Raw genomic sequence first — 19,586 nt, 5'->3', positions numbered from 1 at the left:
CTTGGGGAGAAGGAGTTTAGGATTCTCCTATTGTTATTCAGATTTCCGAAGCATTTTCCCATTTAGAAATATCTATGCCTCTATTTCTCCTACCAAAGTGCATAACCTCACACTTTCCCACACTGCCACTTCCTTTCCCAAGACTAGTCTCTCCTGCTAATGAAAATATCTTCTTCACATCCACTCTATCCAGGACTTTCCATATTCTATAAGTTTCAATCAAATTCCCCGCCCCCAATTCTTCTAAACTCCATTGAGGACAGACTCAGCGTCATTTGACAAGGCCTTCATTCCCGAGATCAGCTCCTTGTAAACCTCCTGTGCATTTCCTCCAATGCCAGAACATCCTTCCTTAGATAGTGGGAACTGCAGGTGTTGGAGAATCTGAGATAACAAATCGTAGAGCTGGATGAACACAGCAGGTCAAGTGACCTATCCCCTCCCTACCTAGACTCACCTCTACAGGCTCCATCCCCGCCTCTTTAACTTGTCTGTCTCCTCTCCACCTTCAATCCGCCTGCCCCCTCTCTCTATTTATTTCAGAACCCTCTCCCCCTCCCCCCATTTTCTTATGAAGGGTCGAGGCCCGAAACATCAGCTTTCGTGGTCCTAAGATGCTGCTTGACCTGCTGTGTTCATCCAGCTCCACACTTTGTTATCCTGTCTCAGATACTGGGCCCGAAACTGCACACAACATTCCAAACAAGGTGTGGCCTGAGGATTATACAGCCTCAGCAGTACATCCCTGCTCTTGTATTCTTGCCCTCTTGAAATTAATATTAATATTGTATTTATGACACAAAGTTGGGTGGCAGCGTGAAATGTGAGGAGGATGATATGAGAATACAGGGTGTGCAGTTTCGGTCTCCAAATTTGAGGAAGGACATTCTTGCTATTGAGGGAGTGCAGCGTAGGTTCACGAGGTCAATTCCCAGAATGGCAGGACTATCATATGTTCAAAGATTGGAGCGACTGGGCTTGTATACAACAAAACGTGAGGCTGGATGAACACAGCAGGCCAAGCAGCATCTCAGGAGCACAAAAGCTGACGTTTCGGGCCTAGACCCTTCATCAGAGAGGGGCATGGGGTGAGGGGTCTGGAATAAATAGGGAGAGAGCAGGAGGCAGACCGAAGATGGAGAGAAAAGAAGATAGGTGGAGAGAGTATAGGTGGGGGAGTAGGGAGGGGATAGGTCAGTCCAGGGAAGACGGACAGGTCAAGGAGGTGGGATGAGGTTAGTAGGTAGATGGGGGTGCGGCTTGGAGTGGGAGGAAGGGATGGGTGAGAGGAAGAACAGGTTAGGGAGGCGGAGACAGGTTGGACTGGTTTTGGGATGCAGTGGGTGGAGGGGAAGAGCTGGGCTGGTTGTGTGGTGCAGTGGGGGGAGGGGACGAACTGGGCTGGTTTAGGGATGCAGTTGGGGAAGGGGAGATACAATGCATCATCCTCCGACACTTCCGCCATCTACAATCCGACCCCACCACCCAAGACATTTTTCCATCCCCGACCCTGTCGGCTTTCCGGAGAGACCACTCTCTCCGTGACTCCCTTGTTCGCTCCACACTGCCCTCCAACCCCACCACACCCGGCACCTTCTCCTGCATCCGCAGGAAATGCTACACTTGCCCCCACACCTCCCCCCTCACCCCTATCCCAGGCCCCAAGATGACATTCCACATTAAGCAGAGGTTCACCTGCACATCTGCCAATGTCCAGTGTACCCGGTGTGGCTTCCTCTACATTGGGGAAACCAAGCGGAGGCTTGGGGACCGCTTTGCAGAACACCTCCGCTCAGTTCGCAACAAACTACTGCACCTCCCAGTCGCAAACCATTTCCACTCCCCCTCCCATTCTTTAGATGACATGCCCATCATGGGCCTCCTGCAGTGCCACAATGATGCCCCACCCGAAGGTTGCAGGAACAGCAACTCATATTCCGCCTGGGAACCCTGCAGCCTAATGGTATCAATGTGGACTTCACCAGTTTCAAAATCTCCCCTTCCCCAACTGCATCCCAAAACCAGCCCAGTTTGTCCCCTCCCCCCACTGCACCACACAACCAGCCCAGCTCTTCCCCTCCACCCACTGCATCCCAAAACCAGTCCAACCTGTCTCCGCCTCCCTAACCTGTTCTTCCTCTCACCCATCCCTTCCTCCCACCCCAAGCCGCACCCCCATCTACCTACTAACCTCATCCCACCTCCTTGACCTGTCCGTCTTCCCTGGACTGACCTATCCCCTTCCTACCTCCCCACCTATCTTCTTTACTCTCCATCTTCGGTCCGCCTCCCCCTCTCTCCCTATTTATTCCAGAACCCTCACCCCATGCCCCTCTCTGATGAAGGGTCTAGGCCCGAAATGTCAGCTTTTGTGCTCCTGAGATGCTGCTTGGCCTGCTGTGTTCATCCAGCCTCACATTTTGTTGTCTTGGATTCTCCAGCATCTGCAGTTCCCATTATCTCTGGGCTTGTATACACTTGAGTTTAGAAGGATGAGAGGGGACCTGATTGAGACGTATAAGATTATTAAGGGATTGGACACTTTGGAGGCAGGAAGCATGCTTCCGCTGATGGGTGAGTCCAGAACCAGAGGACACAGTTTAAAAATAAGGGGTAGGCCATTTAGAACAGAGTTGAGGAAAAACTTCTTCACCCAGAGAGTGGTGAACATATGGAATGCTCTGCCCCAGAAGGCAGTGGAGGCCAACTCTCTGGATACTTTCAAGAAAGAGATGGATAGAGCTCTTACACAGACAGTGGAATCAAGGGTTATGGGGATAAGGCAGGAACAGGATACTGATTGTGAATGATCAGCCATGATCATAATGAATGGCGGTGCTGGCTCAAAGGGCCGAATGGCCTACTCCAGCACCTATTGTCTATACCTTCCTAACACCAACTGAACCTACGTTTACCTTAGGAGAATCCTGAACTAAGATTCCGAAGTCCCTTTGTGCTTCAGATTTCAGAAGCCTTTCCCCATTTAGAAATAGTCTATGCCTCTATTTCTCCTACCAAAGTGCATAACCTCACACTTGCCCATACTGTATTCCATCTGCCACTTCTTTTCCCACAAGCCTGTCCAAGTCCTTCTGAAGCCTCCCTCCTTCCTCACCACTACCTATCCCTCCACCTTTGTGTCAATGATTTCTTTCCCATGACAGCATTAGTGAAACACTGCTCAAGCACACAAACCAGCCTCAAGAACAACCTCAGATTCCCGTCCTCCCCGCAATAAACAGTACGTCAGGTCTTGAGGATACAGAGAGTATTCAGTTTGACCCACTTATTTGATAAGATCACAGCTGATTTCAACTCCATTTCCTTCCCCCGTTTCAAAACCTTCAACATGTTTGCACCAAAAAAAAAGTTGTTTTAATTGACTCTCACATGCACACCATTCTTTCCCACCTCCAGAGTTACACATTACCACTGCACTTTAAATGAAGAAATTCTGACAGCACCTCCAAGCAGCCTGGCTCCACATTTAAGATTGTTCTAGGCTCTTTCCATGACAAGAGGAAATGGTTCAGCTATCTAACCTACGACTCCCTTTTAAACATCTTGATGAACACACTCTGAACGCAAGGAAACCTGGTAAGTCTGCGTAATACGCCCTCCAATTATCCTTCCAGAGTTGTGGGACCCAAAAGTGAACCCAGTTACTCCCGATGAGTCTGATCAGACAAGGATGGCATTTTCAGGCTGGCATTAATGCCATCGCCATAATTATTTGCAATAAATATTAGTGACTTTGATTAGGAAAGTGAACACACTATAACCAACTTTGCCAATGACGCAAAAATAGGTGGGAAAGCGTGGTGAAAACGATGGAGTCTGCGGAGGGATATAAACAGTTTGAGTGAGTGAGTTAAAAAAACCAGCAGAGTATAACATGGGAAAAATAGCTTACACATTTTAAACAGGAAGTGTAGACAGATAAATATTATTTTAATGGGGAAATCTGCAGAAAGCTACATAACAGAAGGATCTGGAAGTCCTCACCCATCAATCACAAAAAAAATTGTATTCAAGTTGAGTGCATGATAGGGAAGTCAAATGGAATGTAGGCCTTTATTTCAAATGGAATGGAGTGAAAAAGTAGGGAGAATTTTCTAAAACTGTACAGGACAGACCACAGCTGGAATACTGCAAACAGTTCTGGACCCCTTATCAATGGAAAGATATACTGACATTGGCAGGCCAAAGATGGTTCGCTAGGCCGATTCTAGGTACGGAGGGATTTCCTTACACAGAGGTCGAACAGATCGGGCCTGTACCCTTTGGAGTTTAGAAGAATGAAAGCCAATCTTATTGAAACGTACAGGATTCTTAGGAACTTGACAGGGTAGATGCAGAGAGCTCGTTTCCTCTTGTGGGAGAGTCTAGGGCCAGAGGGCATCATCGCAGAGTAAAGGGTTGCAGACAGAAATGAGGAAGTATTTCTTCTCTCAAAGGGTACCGAACCTGTGGAATTCTTTGCCGCAGAGGCTCATTAAGTATAATTAAGGCAGAGGTAGACAGATTTTTAATCAGTGAGGGAATCAAGAGTTATGGTGAAAAGGCAGGAAAATGGAGTTAAGGATTTACAGATCACCCATGACTTCACTGAATGGCACAGCAGATTTGATGGGCTGAATGGCCAAATTCTACACCTACATCTTATGGTCTTCATGGTAACTGCCACTGATGCTGTATACTTAACACTTTTTTAAAGAAAACAATTCTGCCTTCCCAAACTCCATCAATAAAACAAAACCCAAATACTCCCCATATTCCCCATCTCCAACACATCCCTCACCTTCCTGGACACCTCAGTCTCCATCTTAGGTAACCAGCTAGAAACTGATGTCCATTTCAAGCCCACTGACTCCCACAGCTACCTAGAATACACCGCCTCCCACCCACCTGCATGCAAAAATTCCATCCCCTATTCCCAATTCCTCTGCCTCCGCCGCATCTGCTCCCAGGATGAGGCATTCCACTCCTGCACATCCCAGATGTCCACATTCTTCAAGGACCGCAACCCCCCCACCCCCCACCGCAGTGGTAGAGAACGCCCTTGGCCGCATCTCCTGTATTTCCCGCAACACATCCCTCACACCCCACCCCCACCACAACCGCCCCAAGAGGATCCCCCTCATTCTCACATACCACCCCACCAACCTCCGGAGACAATGCATCATCCGCCGACACTTCTGCCATCTACAAACCGACCCTACCACATTATTTCCATCCCCACCGTTGTCTGCCTTCCAGAGAGACCACTCTCTCCATGACTCCCTTGTCTGCCCCACACTCCCCTCCAACCCCACCACACCCAGCACCTTCCCCTGCAACCGCAGGAAGTGCTATACTTGCACCCACACCTCCTCCCTTACCCCCAGCCCAGGCTCCAAGAAGACTTTCCATATTAAGCAGATGTTCACCTGCACATCTGCCAATGAGGTATACTGCATCCACTGTACCCGGTGTGGCTTCCTCTACATTGGGGAAACCGAGCGGAGGCTTGGGGACCGCTTTGCGGAACACCTCCGCTCGGTTCGCAACAAACAACTGCACCTCCCAGTCGCGAACCATTTTAACTCCCCCTCCCATTCCTCAGACGACACGTCCATCATGGGCCTCCTGCAGTGCCACAATGATGCCACCCGCAGGTTGCAGGAACAGCAACTCATATTCCGCTTGGGAACCCTGCAGCCCAATGGTATCAATGTGGACTTCACAAGCTTCAAAATCTCCCCTTCCCCCCTCCACTGCATCCCAAAACCAGCCCAGTTCTTCCCCTCCCCCCAGTGCATCCCAAAACCAGCCCAGCCTGTCTCCGCCTCCCTAACCTGTTCTTTCTATCACCCATCCCTTCCTCCCACCTCAAGCTGCACCTCCATTTCCTACAACCTAACCTCATCCCACCTCCTTGACCTGTCCGTCTTCCCTGGACTGACCTATCCCCTCCCTACCTATACTCTCCTCTCCACCTATCTTCTTTTCTCTCCATCTTCGGTCCACCTCTCCCTCTCTCCCTATTTATTCCAGTTCCCTCTCGCCATTCCCTCTCTCTGATGGAGGGTCTAGGCCCGAAACGTCAGCTTTTGTGCTCCCGAGATGCTGCTTGGCCTGCTGTGCTCATCCAGCTTCACACTTTGTTATCTTGGATTCTCCAGCATCTGCAGTTCCCATTATCACTCCCCATGTGCCTGCAGCTTCAACAACACCCAAGAAGCTCGACACTATCCAGGACAAAGCAGCCCATTTAACTGGCATTTGATCACCATCTTCAACATCCACTCCCTCCCACTCCCAGCACTCAGTAGCAGCAGGGTATACCCTCTCCAAGATGCAATGCAGAAGTTCACCAAAGATCCTCAGACCACCTTCTGAACGCATGACCACTTTAATCTAGAAGATCAAGGGCACAGGTACATGAAAACACCATCACGGGCAAGTTCCTCTCCAAACACACACCATCTATACTTGGAACAAAATTACCATTCCTTCATGGTTACTGGGTCAAAATCCTGGAACTCCATCAGCAACAACCTCCAACAGATGATGCACCAAGTTTATGCTGGTGGCTCACTAACATTGGAGAAAGGCATTAGAGCACAGCATCTTCCAAACCCACAATGTCTACAATCTCAAAAAGCAATATTCACTGCCTTGTGCTTCAGCTATCTGTAGTTGACACTGGTCTTTTCTGTAGCCTGACCAACCCCTTTTGCTCCCAGCTCTCTGCCCACCCTATCAACCCTCCTGCCCCAAAGAGGGAAGCAACAAATGCAGGAGGGTCAGTAAGGGGAAGCAACAGACAGAGAGCCAGCATGAAGGAGAGACAACAAGCCGAGGCAAGTACAAAGAGTTATTGAGCCAGTTAGAATTAGTAAGTTATTAAACACGTTAGTAAACGCGCACTTGGCTTACCGTGCACAGTTACTAATACATTCATCACTGGCTTGTGTTTTCATTTCTTCATTCTGTGACAGTCAACAGCAAGGCCAGCATTTGTTGCCCATCGATTATCTCTGAATTTAGTGCCTTGCTCAGTCATTTTGGAGACTAGTTGAGAGTCAATCACAATATTGTAGGTCTGGAGTTACACCCAGACTGGGTAAGGATGGCAGATTCCCTTCTCTAAAGGACCCTTAATGAATTAGGGTGGGTTTTTATGAAAATCAATGACATTTTCATGGCAACTATAGCCAAGCTTTATGAATTGAATTTCAATTTCAACAGCTGCCACGTCTCCAGACCTTTGACTGGGTCCCTAGCTCATTAGTCCTGTGACATCACCATCTCCCCAAATACCAAGATAATTTTTGTAAAAGAAATCACAAAGCAAGCAACTTTTAAATTCTACTTGCAGCTTAATTAAAATCTTCCACAACCCCAACTAGCATCTAGTAAATTTCACCTGGAAGGACAGGGGCTACAGATACATGGGAATGCCACCAGGGGCAAGTTCCCCTCTGAGCCACTCACCATCCTGACCTGGAAAAATGTCGCCATTCCTTCAGTGTCACCGGGTCTGAATCACTAGGTCAGAATCCTGGAGCTCCCCTCCCAACAGTGCTGAGGATTCAGGCACATCCAAAGGAATGCAGCAGTTCAAGGCAGCAGCTCACCTTCTCGAGGGCAGTTAGGAATCGGCAAGAAATGCTGGCCTCACCAACTCTCATTTGAAATTAAAGAATAAAGAAAAAAATTTCCAAGCAGGAGTCATCAGAATCAAGAAATAAACTGGAGGACTTAGAGCAGCAGAAATGAAGGATCACAATATTAAAACCTGAAAGGGAGCTCTTCACAGCCCGAGAACAGAATCTTGGCAGCACAGTCTTTCAATTCAGCAACAGAAAACACTTGTAGATCATTGATCATACTCTGCAAACACGTCAGACCTCTGCATCCAGTTGGATTAGAACCTTACCACAGGAACTTGTAGAAAATGCACATTTAAACAAACACGGCCCAGACATCTAAAACAACCCACACACCAAACAAATTTAAATTCTTCAACCGCCCATTCATTAAGAGTGCTTGGTAAGGTCAACTATGAGGCAGGAATGCTCTCAAGCACCCCACAGAAACACCACCCACAATCACAATGCAATCACTGAACTCAACTGAAGCCCTCAATCACAAAACTCAAACTGGCAAAGGAAATACCTTTAATCACAGAGTGAGAGCAGGGGAATCAAAATAAAACACACAAAAGGCAGAAAAGAAAAAATGCATATGTGCAAGTGTACAAATTGCCTGTTCACAACTTCAGCTCCTAAAACACATCCCTGCCAATGAGGCACTTCAAAATCACAGGCTACTCATTGAAAATGAAGCTGCACAGCAAGCTCCCAAAAACAGCAATGAGTTGATGATGAGATTATATGCTTTTCATTCAAATGCCAGTCGAATGTTAAACATCGACCTGAGAGAGCCTGCCCGCTCCTCGAACCTTCTGCATTCAGCCTGGAAAGCAGAGAGACACAGAAACATCGAAAATAGGAGCTGGAGTAGGCCATTCAACGTGATGATGGCTGATCATCCAATTCAGTACTGCTTAGTCCCGCTTTCTCACCCTTACCTTTTGATCCCTGTAGCCTCAAAAACTATAGCTATCTTCTTTTTGAAAACATTCAATGTCTTGGCCTCACCACTTCCTGTGGTAGAGAATTCCACAGGCCCACCATCTTTTGGGAGAAAACATCTCATCTCAGTCCTAAATGGTTTACTCCAAAGTGTTGTTCTCCCTCAACACCAGTTAAACCACTGCCAATTGTACCAGAGCAGCCCTATGGTCTGATTCCACTACGGGCTTGACCTATTTCATCGACTGCCATGAGATGTTCTCATGTTTTATGTGATAACAGCACACAATGCCTGATCAAAGCTTTCTTGAAAACCCAAATTAACAACATTAAAGTAGATAAGAGGCATGCAGTGGACGATCAGAAATTCAAAAAACCCCAGCAGATTTGTCAACATGCAATTCTCCCTTGATAAATTGGTTCTGGATCAGAATATGATGAATGCTAACACATTCACACACTTTGCCATCTCTGATATTGGGCTCTCTCCTCTCAAAAGAGCTGCACTGTGTCCACACCGTTCCAATTCTTGGGGATTGTTCTAGAATATCCGGAATCTACATTTTGTCTTGAGACAATGGGTCATAAGGTACTTCAGTGACAGCGAAACACACACAGATGTATGAGAATCAAGACAGACCCCCTTCAAACATTCAATTTTCTTTTCTCCCACCATCTTGCAGCACTTGGGCTAAGACCATGATCAGCACCAGTGTGGAAAATAAATTCCCCTTCCCACAAGAGTAAAGGCCCAGTCCCTTCGACTCTCAGCAGTGCACCCTGTCCGTGCAATGAACAGATTCAAAGCCTCACCTCTGACATAAACACAGGCAGGATTAATCCACTCAAGGCCCTTTTCCTCAGGCACGAGCACATCACGGAAATTATGACTGTTCAGGAACTGATTGTCAAACTTCCAAACACAGGGCCGCAAGGGGAGAACACAGAGAGGTTTGGCAGTATATCTGTGCATTCCAAGCAACAACTGCACACAGACCAGACCTAGATACACAAGCTATCTTTCTTAAGACTCAGCTGCTGCAAACGGGAGAAATCCAAATCTCTGTTCAAATCCATGCCACAAATGTAGCAGCAACCCTGGGCAGTGCAGCGAATGAAATGGTCAGCAACAAAAGGTCAGTTGTGAAACAGCATCACCCTCAAGAAGCGGGGGGAATAAAACTCACCCACAACAGCCACTGTCCCCAGGGCAGGGCAGAACAGGGAGGGAAACACATTCAGACTGTCTCCACACAGCCACTCCCAGCTTCTGCCTGTCTAACATGAGGCAAAGAGCAAAGAAGTGGTACAGGATAATTATATACATTTCATAGCAAGAGAGCTGTGTGCAAAAAGATGTAACATACAACACCACAAATTCCACCAACTGCACAAACATCTCATTGAACCTGTTACATGAAAGTACACACATCTTTAAATTAAAACTGAATTACATTCACGGCTCGCATTGTTTTAATGTCAATTATTTTCTTGGAGACAAAGATAATAAAGCCCAATTAAATTTCACAAGTGTGACGTACAATAAGGCAACAGGGGGCAAGGAACATACCACTGCACTCAAATTCAAATATGTGGAAGGCGAGGCTGAAACATCCTCCAGCCACAGAATCACTGTCTAATGCATAAATACAAAAAACATCAACACTGAAGCAGGGTCTAGACCCAAAATGTCATCTTTCCTGCTCCTCTGATGCTGCTTGGCCTGCTATGTTCACCCAGCTGTACACCTTTTTGTCTCAGATTCTCCAGCATCTGCAGCTCCTACAATCTCTGAACACTTGGTAAACGGGACTCAGGTACCAGCAGTCACCGGTGGGAATAGGGAGGAAGAGCAGGCAAACGGCAAGCACCAAACAGGAAGGAAAAAGCAGATTGCGGTGAAGGCTGGGCGAATATAGACTACGTAGCCACCTGCAGCACAAGTGGAGGGTGAGGGAACAAAACCACGGCTTTCCTGGGTGACGACGCCAGACTATGTGGCACACCACATCAGTGGTTCCTCACTTCCAGCACCACAAGCCCCAGGAGGAGGCAGGAACCTCACTCCAGCACCCCCAACTCAGAGATGCACAGGGGGGGTGCAAGTTGGGTGGGGCAGCCGTTATGCTTAGTGTCGGGGGTGGAGTGGGGGCCTGGGGGTTGGGGAAGAAGAGAAGAGGGAGATGGGGGGGGTAAAAGAAGGGGGAAAGAGTGTGTGGGGAGGTGGCGGGGAAGTGTAGCGAGATGTGGGGAGGGAGCATGGCGGGTCAGCTGGGGGGGGGGGAAGAGCGTGGCGGATTGGCTGGGAGTGGGGGGGGGAAGAGCGTGGCGGGTTGGCTGGGAGTGGGGGGGGGGAAGAGCGTGGCGGGTTGGCTGGGAGTGGGGGGGGGGGGAAGAGCGTGGTGGGTTGGGTGGGGGAAGAGCGTGGTGGGTTGGGTGGGGGAAGAGCGTGGTGGGTTGGGTGGGTTGGGTGGGGGAAGAGCGTGGTGGGTTGGGTGGGGGAAGAGCGTGGTGGGTTGGGTGGGGGAAGAGCGTGGTGGGTTGGGTGGGTTGGGTGGGGGAAGAGCGTGGTGGGTTGGGTGGGGGAAGAGCGTGGTGGGTTGGGTGGGGGAAGAGCGTGGTGGGTTGGGTGGGGGAAGAGCGTGGTGGGTTGGGTGGGTTGGGTGGGGGAAGAGCGTGGTGGGTTGGGTGGGTTGGGTGGGGGAAGAGCGTGGTGGGTTGGGTGGGTTGGGTGGGGGAAGAGCGTGGTGGGTTGGGTGGGTTGGGTGGGGGAAGAGCGTGGTGAGTTGGGTGGGGGAGGGGGAACAGCGTGGTGGGTTGGGTGCGGGAGGGAAAGGGCGTGGTGGGTTGGGTGGGGGGAGGGGAAGAGCGTGGTGGGTTGGGTGGGGGGGGGGAAGAGCGTGGTGGGTTGGGTGGGGGGGGGAAGAGCGTGGTGGGTTGGGTGGGGGGGGGAAGAGCGTGGCGGGTTGGCTGGCGGGGGGGGGAGAGCGTGGCGGGGGGGGAAGAGCGTGGCGGGTTGGCTGGCGGGGGGGTGGAAGAGCGTGGCGGGTTGGCTGGGAGTGGGGGGGGGGGAGAAGAGCGTGGCGGGTTGGCTGGGAGTGGGGGGGGGGGGGAAGAGCGTGGCAGGTTGGGTGGGATTGGGGGGGAAGAGCGTGGCGGGTTGGGTGGGGGGGGGGAAAAGAGCGTGGCGGGTTGGGTGGGGGGGGGGGGGGAAAAGAGCGTGGCGGGTTGGGTGGGGGGGGGGGGAGAAAAGAGCGTGGCGGGTTGGGTGGGTGGGGGGGGGGGGAGAGCGTGGCGGGTTGGGTGGGGGGGGGGGGGGGAAGAGCGTGGCGGGTTGGGTGGGGGGGGGGGGGAAGAGCGTGGCGGGTTGGGTGGGGGGGGGGGGGAAGAGCGTGGCGGGTTGGGTGGGGGGGGGAAGAGCGTGGCGGGTTGGCTGGCGGGGGTGGGAAGAGCATGGCGGGTTGGCTGAGAGTGGGGGGGGGAAGAGCGTGGCGGGTTGGCTGGGAGTGGGGTGGGGAGAGCGTGGCAGGTTGGCTGGGAGTGGGGGGGGGGGGGAAGAGCGTGGCGGGTTGGCTGGGAGTGGGGGGGGGGGAAGAGCGTGGCGGGTTGGCTGGGAGTGGGGGGGGGGAAGAGCGTGGCGGGTTGGCTGCGAGTGGGGGGGGGGGGGAGAGCGTGGCGGGTTGGCTGGCAGGGGGGGGGAGAGCGTGGCGGGTTGGCTGGCAGGGGGGGGGGGAGAGCGTGGCGGGTTGGCTGGGGGGGGGAGAGCGTGGCTGGCGGGGGGGAAGAGCGTGGCGGGTTGGCTGGCGGGGGGGGGGGGGGAAGAGCGTGGCGGGTTGGCTGGGGGGGGGAGAAAGAGCGTGGCGGGTTGGCTGGGGGGGGGGAAGAGCGTGGCGGGGGGGGGAAGAGCGTGGCGGCGGGGGGGGGAAGAGCGTGGCGGGGGGGGGGGGAAGAGCGTGGCGGGGGGGGGGGAAGAGCGTGGCGGGGGGGGGGGGGAAGAGCGTGGCGGGGGGGGGGGAAGAGCGTGGCGGGGGGGGGAAGAGCGTGGCGGGGGGGGAAGAGCGTGGCGGGGGGGGGAAGAGCGTGGCGGGGGGGGGGAAGAGCGTGGCGGGGGGGGGAAGAGCGTGGCGGGGGGGGAAGAGCGTGGCGGGGGGGGAAGAGCGTGGCGGGGGGGGGAAGAGCGTGGCGGGGGGGGGAAGAGCGTGGCGGGGGGGGGAAGAGCGTGGCGGGGGGGGGGAGAGCGGGGGGGGGGGGGAGAGCGTGGCCGGGGGGGGAGAGCGTGGCGGGGGGGGGAGAGCGTGGCGGCGGGGGGGAGAGCGTGGCGGGGGGGGGGAGAGCGTGGCGGGGGGGGGGAGAGCGTGGCGGGGGGGGGGAAGAGCGTGGCGGGGGGGGGGAAGAGCGTGGCGGGGGGGGGAGAGCGTGGCGGGGGGGGGGAGAGCGTGGCGGGGGGGGGGAAGAGCGTGGCGGGGGGGGGAAGAGCGTGGCGGGGGGGGGAAGAGCGTGGCGGGGGGGGAAGAGCGTGGCGGGGGGGGGAAGAGCGTGGCGGGGGGGGGAAGAGCGTGGCGGGGGGGGGAAGAGCGTGGCGGGGGGGGGAAGAGCGTGGCGGGGGGGGAAGAGCGTGGCGGGGGGGGAAGAGCGTGGCGGGGGGGGAAGAGCGTGGCGGGGGGGGGAAGAGCGTGGCGGGGGGGGAAGAGCGTGGCGGGGGGGGAAGAGCGTGGCGGGGGTGGAAGAGCGTGGCGGCGGGGGGGGGGAAGAGCGTGGCGGGGGGGGAGAGCGTGGCGGGGGGGGGGGGAAAGAGCGTGGCGGGGGGGGAAGAGCGTGGCGGGGGGGGGAAGAGCGTGGCGGGGGGGGGAAGAGCGTGGCGGGGGGGGGAGGGCGGGGGGGGAGGGCGGGGGGGGAGGGCGGGGGGGGGAGAGCGTGGCGGGGGGGGGGAGAGCGTGGCGGGGGGGGGAGAGCGTGGCGGCGGGGGGGGAGAGCGTGGCGGCGGGGGGGGGGAGAGCGTGGCGGGGGGGGGAGAGCGTGGCGGGGGGGGGGAGAGCGTGGCGGGGGGGGGAGAGCGTGGCGGGGGGGGGGGAGAGCGTGGCGGGGGGGGGAGAGCGTGGCGGGGGGGGAAGGGCGTGGCGGGGGGGAAGGGCGTGGCGGGGGGGGGAAGGGCGTGGCGGGGGGGAAGGGCGTGGCGGGGGGGGGAAGGGCGTGGCGGGGGGGGAAGGGCGTGGCGGGGGGGGAGCGGGGGGGGGAGAGCGTGGCGGGGGGGGAGAGCGTGGCGGGGGGGGGGGAGCGTGGCCCGGGGGGGGGGAGCGTGGCCCGGGGGGGGGGGGGAGCGTGCCCGGGGGGGGGGGAGCGTGGCCGGGGGGGGGAGAGCGTGGCGGGGGGGGGGGGAGCGTGGGCGGGGGGGGGGGGAGCGTGGCCCGGGGGGGGGGGAGCGTGGCCCGGGGGGGGGGGGAGCGTGGCCGGGGGGGGGAGAGCGTGGCGGGGGGGGGGGAGCGTGGCCCGGGGGGGGGGGAGCGTGGCCCGGCGGCGGCCGGGGGGGGGAGAGCGTGGCGGGGGGGGGGGAGCGTGGCCCGGGGGGGGGGGGCGTGGCCGGGGGGGGGGGGGAGCGTGGCCGGGGGGGGGGGGGGGAGCGTGGCCGGGGGGGGGGGGGGGGAAGAGCGTGGCGGGGGGGGGGGGAGAGCGTGGCGGGGCGGGGGGGGGGGGGAGAGCGTGGCGGGGGGGGGGGGGGGAGAGCGTGGCGGGGGGGGGGGGGGGGGAGAGCGTGGCCGGGAGGGGGGGGGGGGGAGAGAGCGTGGCGGGGGGGGGGGGGAGAGAGCGTGGCGGGGGGGGGGCGGGAGAGCGTGGCGGGGGGGGGGGGGGGAGAGCGTGGCCGGGAGGGGGGGGGAGAGAGCGTGGCCGGGAGGGGGGGGGGGGGAGAGAGCGTGGCGGGTTGGCTGGCGGGGGGGGGGGGGGGAAAGAGTGTGGCGGGTTGGCTGGCGGGGGGGGGGGAAGAGCGTGGCGGGATGGCTGGCGGGGGGGGGAAGAGCGTGGCGGGTTGGCTGGGGGGGGAGAGCGTGGCTGGGGGGGGGGGAGAGAGCGTGGCGGGGGTTGGGGGGGGGGGGCGGAGCGTGGCCGGTGGGGGGGGGGGGATCCTGGCCGGGGGGGGGGGGTGAGAGAAAGGGGGGTGGGGGGGTGAGAGAAAGGGGGGTGGGGGGGTGAGAGAAAGGGGAGTGAGAGAAAGGGGGGTGGGAGAAAGGGGGGTGGGAGAAAGGGGGGTGGGAGAAAGGGGGGTGGGAGAAAGGGGGGTGGGAGAAAGGGGGGTGGGAGAAAGGGGGGTGGGAGAAAGGGGGGGTGAGAGAAAGGGGGGTGGGGGGGGTGAGAGAAAGGGGGGTGGGGGGGGTGAGAGAAAGGGGGGGTGAGAGAAAGGGGGGGTGGTGAGAGCGGGGGGGTGGTGAGAGCGGGGGGGTGGTGAGAGCGGGGGGGTGGTGAGAGCGGGGGGGTGGTGAGAGCGGGGGGGTGGTGAGAGCGGGGGGGTGGTGAGAGCGGGGGGGTGGTGAGAGCGGGGGGGTGGTGAGAGCGGGGGGGTGGTGAGAGCGGGGGGGGGGAGAGCGGGGGGGGGGAGAGCGGGGGGGGGAGAGCGGGCGGGTGGGGGGAGAGCGGGCGGGGGGGGAGAGCGGGGGGGGAGAGCGGGGGGGGAGAGAGCGGGGGGGGGGGGAGAGAGCGGGGGGGGGGAGAGAGCGGGGGGGGGGGAGAGAGCGGGGGGGGGGAGAGAGCGGGGGGGGGGAGAGAGCGGGTGTGAGGGGGGGGTGGGGGTGTGAGAGGGGGGGTGGGGGTGTGAGAGAGGGGGGGTGGGGGTGTGTGAGAGGGGGGTGTGAGAGGGGGGTGTGAGAGGGGGGTGTGAGAGGGGGGTGTGAGAGGGGGGTGTGAGAGGGGGGTGTGAGAGGGGGGTGTGAGGGTGGGGGTGTGAGAGGGGGGGTGTGAGGGGGGGTGGGGGTGTGAGGGGGGGTGGGGGTGTGAGGGGGGGTGGGGGTGTGAGAGGGGGGGTGGGGGTGTGAGAGGGGGGGTGGGGGTGTGAGAGAGGGGGGGTGGGGGTGAGAGAGAGGGGGGGTGGGGGTGAGAGAGAGGGGGGGTGGGGGTGAGAGAGAGGGGGGGGTGGGGGTGAGAGAGAGGGGGGGGTGGGGGTGAGAGAGGTGGGGGTGTGAGAGGGGGGGGTGGGGGTGTGAGAGGGGGGGTGGGGGTGTGAGAGGGGGGGTGGGGGTGTGAGAGGGGGGGTGGGGGTGTGAGGGGGGGGTGGGGGTGTGAGGGGGGGGTGGGGGTGTGAGAGAGGGGGGGTGGGGGTGTGAGAGAGGGGGGGGTGGTGGTGTGAGAGAGGGGGGGTGGTGGTGTGAGAGAGGGGGGGTGGGGGTGTGAGAGGTGGGGGTGTGAGAGGGGGGGGTGGGGGTGTGAGGGGGGGGTGGGGGTGTGAGAGGGGGGGTGGGGGTGTGAGAGGGGGTTGGGGGTGTGAGAGGGGGGGTGGGGGTGTGAGAGGGGGGGTGGGGGTGTGAGAGGGGGGGTGGGGGTGTGAGGGGGGGGGGTGTGAGGGGGGGGGTGCGGGGGTGTGAGTGAGGGGGGGCGGGGGTGTGAGTGAGGGGGGGGCGGGGGTGTGAGTGAGGGGGGGGCGGGGGTGTGAGAGAGGGGGGGGGCGGGGGTGTGAGAGAGGGGGGGGCGGGGGTGTGAGAGAGGGGGGGGCGGGGGTGTGAGAGAGGGGGGGCGGGGGTGTGAGAGAGGGGGGGCGGGGGTGTGAGAGAGGGGGGGGCGGGGGTGTGAGAGAGGGGGGCGGGGGGGTGTGAGAGAGGGGGGCGGGGGGGTGTGAGAGAGGGGGGCGGGGGGGGTGTGAGAGAGGGGGGTGGGGGGGGTGTGAGAGAGGGGGGTGGGGGGGGGTGTGAGAGAGGGGGGTGGGGGGGGTGTGAGAGAGGGGGGTGGGGGGGGTGTGAGAGAGGGGGGTGGGGGGGTGGGGGGGGGTGTGAGAGAGGGGGGTGGGGGGGTGGGGGGGTGGGGGGGTGGGGGGGGTGGGGGGGTGTGAGAGAGGGGGGTGGGGGGGGTGGGGGGGGGGGTGGGGGGGGGTGGGGGGGGGGTGGGGGGTGGGGGGGGGGGGTGGGGGGTGGTGGGGGGGGGGGTGGTGGGGGGGGTGGGGGGGGGGGTGGGGGTGGGGAGGTGGGGGGGTGTGAGAGAGGGGGGTGGGGGGGTGTGAGAGAGGGGGGTGGGGGGGTGTGAGTGAGGGGGGTGGGGAGGTGTGAGTGGGGGGGTGAGAGTGAGGGGGGTGGGGGGGTGTGAGAGAGGGGGGTGGGGGGGTGTGAGAGAGGGGGGTGGGGGGGTGAGAGAGGGGGGTGGGGGGGGTGAGAGAGGGGGGTGGGGGGGGTGAGAGAGGGGGGTGGGGGGGGTGAGAGAGGGGGGTGGGGGGGGTGAGAGAGGGGGGTGGGGGGGTGTGAGGGGGGGGTGTGAGTGAGGGGGGTGGGGGTGTGAGTGAGGGGGGTGGGGGGGTGTGAGTGAGGGGGGTGGGGGGGTGTGAGAGAGGGGGGTGGGGGGGTGTGAGAGAGGGGGGTGGGGGTGTGAGGGGGGGTGTGAGTGAGGGGGGTGGGGGTGTGAGTGAGGGGGGTTGGGGTGTGAGTGAGGGGGGTGGGGGTGTGAGTGAGGGGGGTGGGGGTGTGAGTGAGGGGGGTGGGGGTGTGAGTGAGGGGGGTGTGGGGGTGTGAGTGAGGGGGGTGGGGGGGTGTGAGTGAGGGGGGTGGGGGGGTGTGAGTGAGGGGGGTGGGGGGGTGTGAGTGGGGGGGTGTGAGTGAGGGGGGTGGGGGGGTGTGAGTGAGGGGGGTGGGGGGGTGTGAGAGAGGGGGGTGGGGGGGTGTGAGAGAGGGGGGTGGGGGGGTGTGAGTGAGGGGGGTGGGGGTGTGAGTGAGGGGGGTGGGGGGGTGTGAGAGAGGGGGGTGGGGGGGTGTGAGAGAGGGGGGTGGGGGGGTGTGAGTGAGGGGGGTGGGGGTGTGAGTGAGGGGGGTGGGGGGGTGTGAGAGAGGGGGGTGGGGGGGTGTGAGTGAGGGGGGTGGGGGTGTGAGTGAGGGGGGTGGGGGGGTGTGAGTGAGGGGGGTGGGGGGGTGTGGGGGGGGGTGTGAGTGAGGGGGGGTGTGAGTGAGGGGGGTGGGGGTGTGTGGGGGGGGGTGTGAGTGAGGGGGTGGGGGTGTGAGTGAGGGGGGTGGGGGTGTGTGGGGGGGGTGTGAGTGAGGGGGTGGGGGTGTGAGTGAGGGGGTGGGGGTGTGAGTGAGGGGGTGGGGGTGTGAGTGAGGGGGGTGGGGGTGTGAGTGAGGGGGGTGGGGGTGTGTGGGGGGGGTGTGAGTGAGGGGGTGGGGGTGTGAGTGAGGGGGTGGGGGTGTGAGTGAGGGGGGTGGGGGTGTGTGGGGGGGGTGTGAGTGAGGGGGTGGGGGTGTGAGTGAGGGGGGTGGGGGTGTGAGTGAGGGGGGTGGGGGTGTGAGTGAGGGGGGTGGGGGTGTGTGGGGGGGGTGTGAGTGAGGGGGGTGGGGGTGTGTGGGGGGGGGTGTGAGTGAGGGGGTGGGGGTGTGAGTGAGGGGGTGGGGGTGTGAGTGAGGGGGGTGGGGGTGTGTGGGGGGGGTGTGAGTGAGGGGGTGGGGGTGTGAGTGAGGGGGGTGGGGGTGTGAGTGAGGGGGGTGGGGGTGTGTGGGGGGGGGTGTGAGTGAGGGGGGGGTGTGAGTGAGGGGGGTGGGGGTGTGTGGGGGGGGGTGTGAGTGAGGGGGTGGGGGTGTGAGTGAGGGGGGTGGGGGTGTGAGTGAGGGGGTGGGGGTGTGAGTGAGGGGGTGGGGGTGTGAGGGGGGGGGGGGTGTGAGTGAGGGGGGTAGTGCCGGCTCCCCTCCCAGTCCGGCCGCTGGAGTCTGAGGCCCGGGGACTCTCCTGGTTTTTGTAAACGAGCGGCTTCCGGCGCAGACAGGGAACCTGAGCCCGGGGCTCGGGCCCGAGCTACACTCTAACCCACCGGGGCCTACCTGACTCTGCGAGTCCCCCAGGAGCCTCGGGCCTAGCACGCTTTACCTGTGCCACTCTCTCGGATCCTCGGACAATGAATATGGCGGCGGCGGCGCTGACAGGCGGCTCCTTCCGCAGCGAGGCCCCGCAGGGGTTAAATTCCGTCTGAAACCGCGATCCGCTTCGATAGGGCAAGCGGCGGACACCGTAGCGGCGGTGCGTGTGGGGTATCCTGGGAATTGTAGTTTGAGTCTGATGGTGTACTACGAAGAGAACAACAGGCCTAACTACAGCTCCCAAAGGACAACACTTCAGGGCCAGCCTAGAGGGTGGGTCAGAGAGGCATAGTGGGAAATGTAGTTTGATTCCCGTTACGGTGCGCGTTGAGGAACACAGTGAGACCTACAACTCCCAGCAGCCCACGTACCAGGGGTTTCTGACAAGTCGAGCCTGGGAGCCCACGTGGTGATTTAGTGGCACTGCCTGGGGTCTTTCATGGAGCAGTGACAGTGTCCCTGCCTCTGAGCTAGGAGACTTGGGTTTAAGTCCCCATCTGCTCCAGATATGTGTCATAACATCTCTCAGCATGGTTGATTAGGAAAGTATCAGTTCACATCTGAAACCAGGCAGAGAATACTGCAGGGTGAGGGGACTGTAGTGTGATCCTCCTGGTGCCTGGGAGGGTCCCAAGGGCTGGAAACTGACTGATATTTAAGGCAGAAGTCAGTAGGTCACTTGCAAGATTTTAGGGTCCAGTACTAAAGGATGAGATTGCAGAGTACTTGAAAGTGCGTGGTGAGGTAGCGCAGAGTTTGGGAACTGCAGATGCTGGAGAATCCAAGATAATAAAATGTGAAGCTGGATGAACACAGCAGGCCCAGCAGCATCTCAGGAGAACTGAAGCTGATGTTTCAGGCCTAGACCCTTCATCAGAGAGGGGGATGGGGTGAGGGTTCTGGAATAAATAGAGAGAGAGGGGGAGGCGGACCGAAGATGGAGAGAAAAGAAGATAGGTGGAGAGGAGAGTATAGG

General features: G+C 59.6%; 1 protein-coding gene across 5 annotated transcripts in view; it reads right to left on the bottom strand.

The window, feature by feature from the left end:
• zgc:86598 (STKc_CK2_alpha domain-containing protein) overlaps positions 1–18,748 on the bottom strand; it is an 86,961-nt gene extending 68,213 nt beyond the window's left edge. Inside the window, exon 1 of one of the 5 annotated variants that reach the window (XM_048523797.2) lies at positions 18,621–18,748. The gene's annotated coding sequence lies outside the window, so the exon portion shown is untranslated. Of the gene's footprint in view, positions 1–7,783; positions 7,880–9,395; positions 9,488–9,769; positions 9,866–18,574 lie in introns of those variants that run through there. The other 4 variants (XM_048523790.2, XM_048523804.2, XM_048523819.2 and 1 more) reach the window with 4 other exon arrangements.
• Between the last annotated feature and the right edge of the window lie 838 nt (positions 18,749–19,586).

The sequence above is a fragment of the Stegostoma tigrinum genome, chromosome 2 (assembly GCF_030684315.1).
Source record: "Stegostoma tigrinum isolate sSteTig4 chromosome 2, sSteTig4.hap1, whole genome shotgun sequence".
Classification (NCBI taxonomy): domain Eukaryota; kingdom Metazoa; phylum Chordata; class Chondrichthyes; order Orectolobiformes; family Stegostomatidae; genus Stegostoma; species Stegostoma tigrinum.
This window is presented reverse-complemented; position numbering and strand designations above follow the sequence as displayed.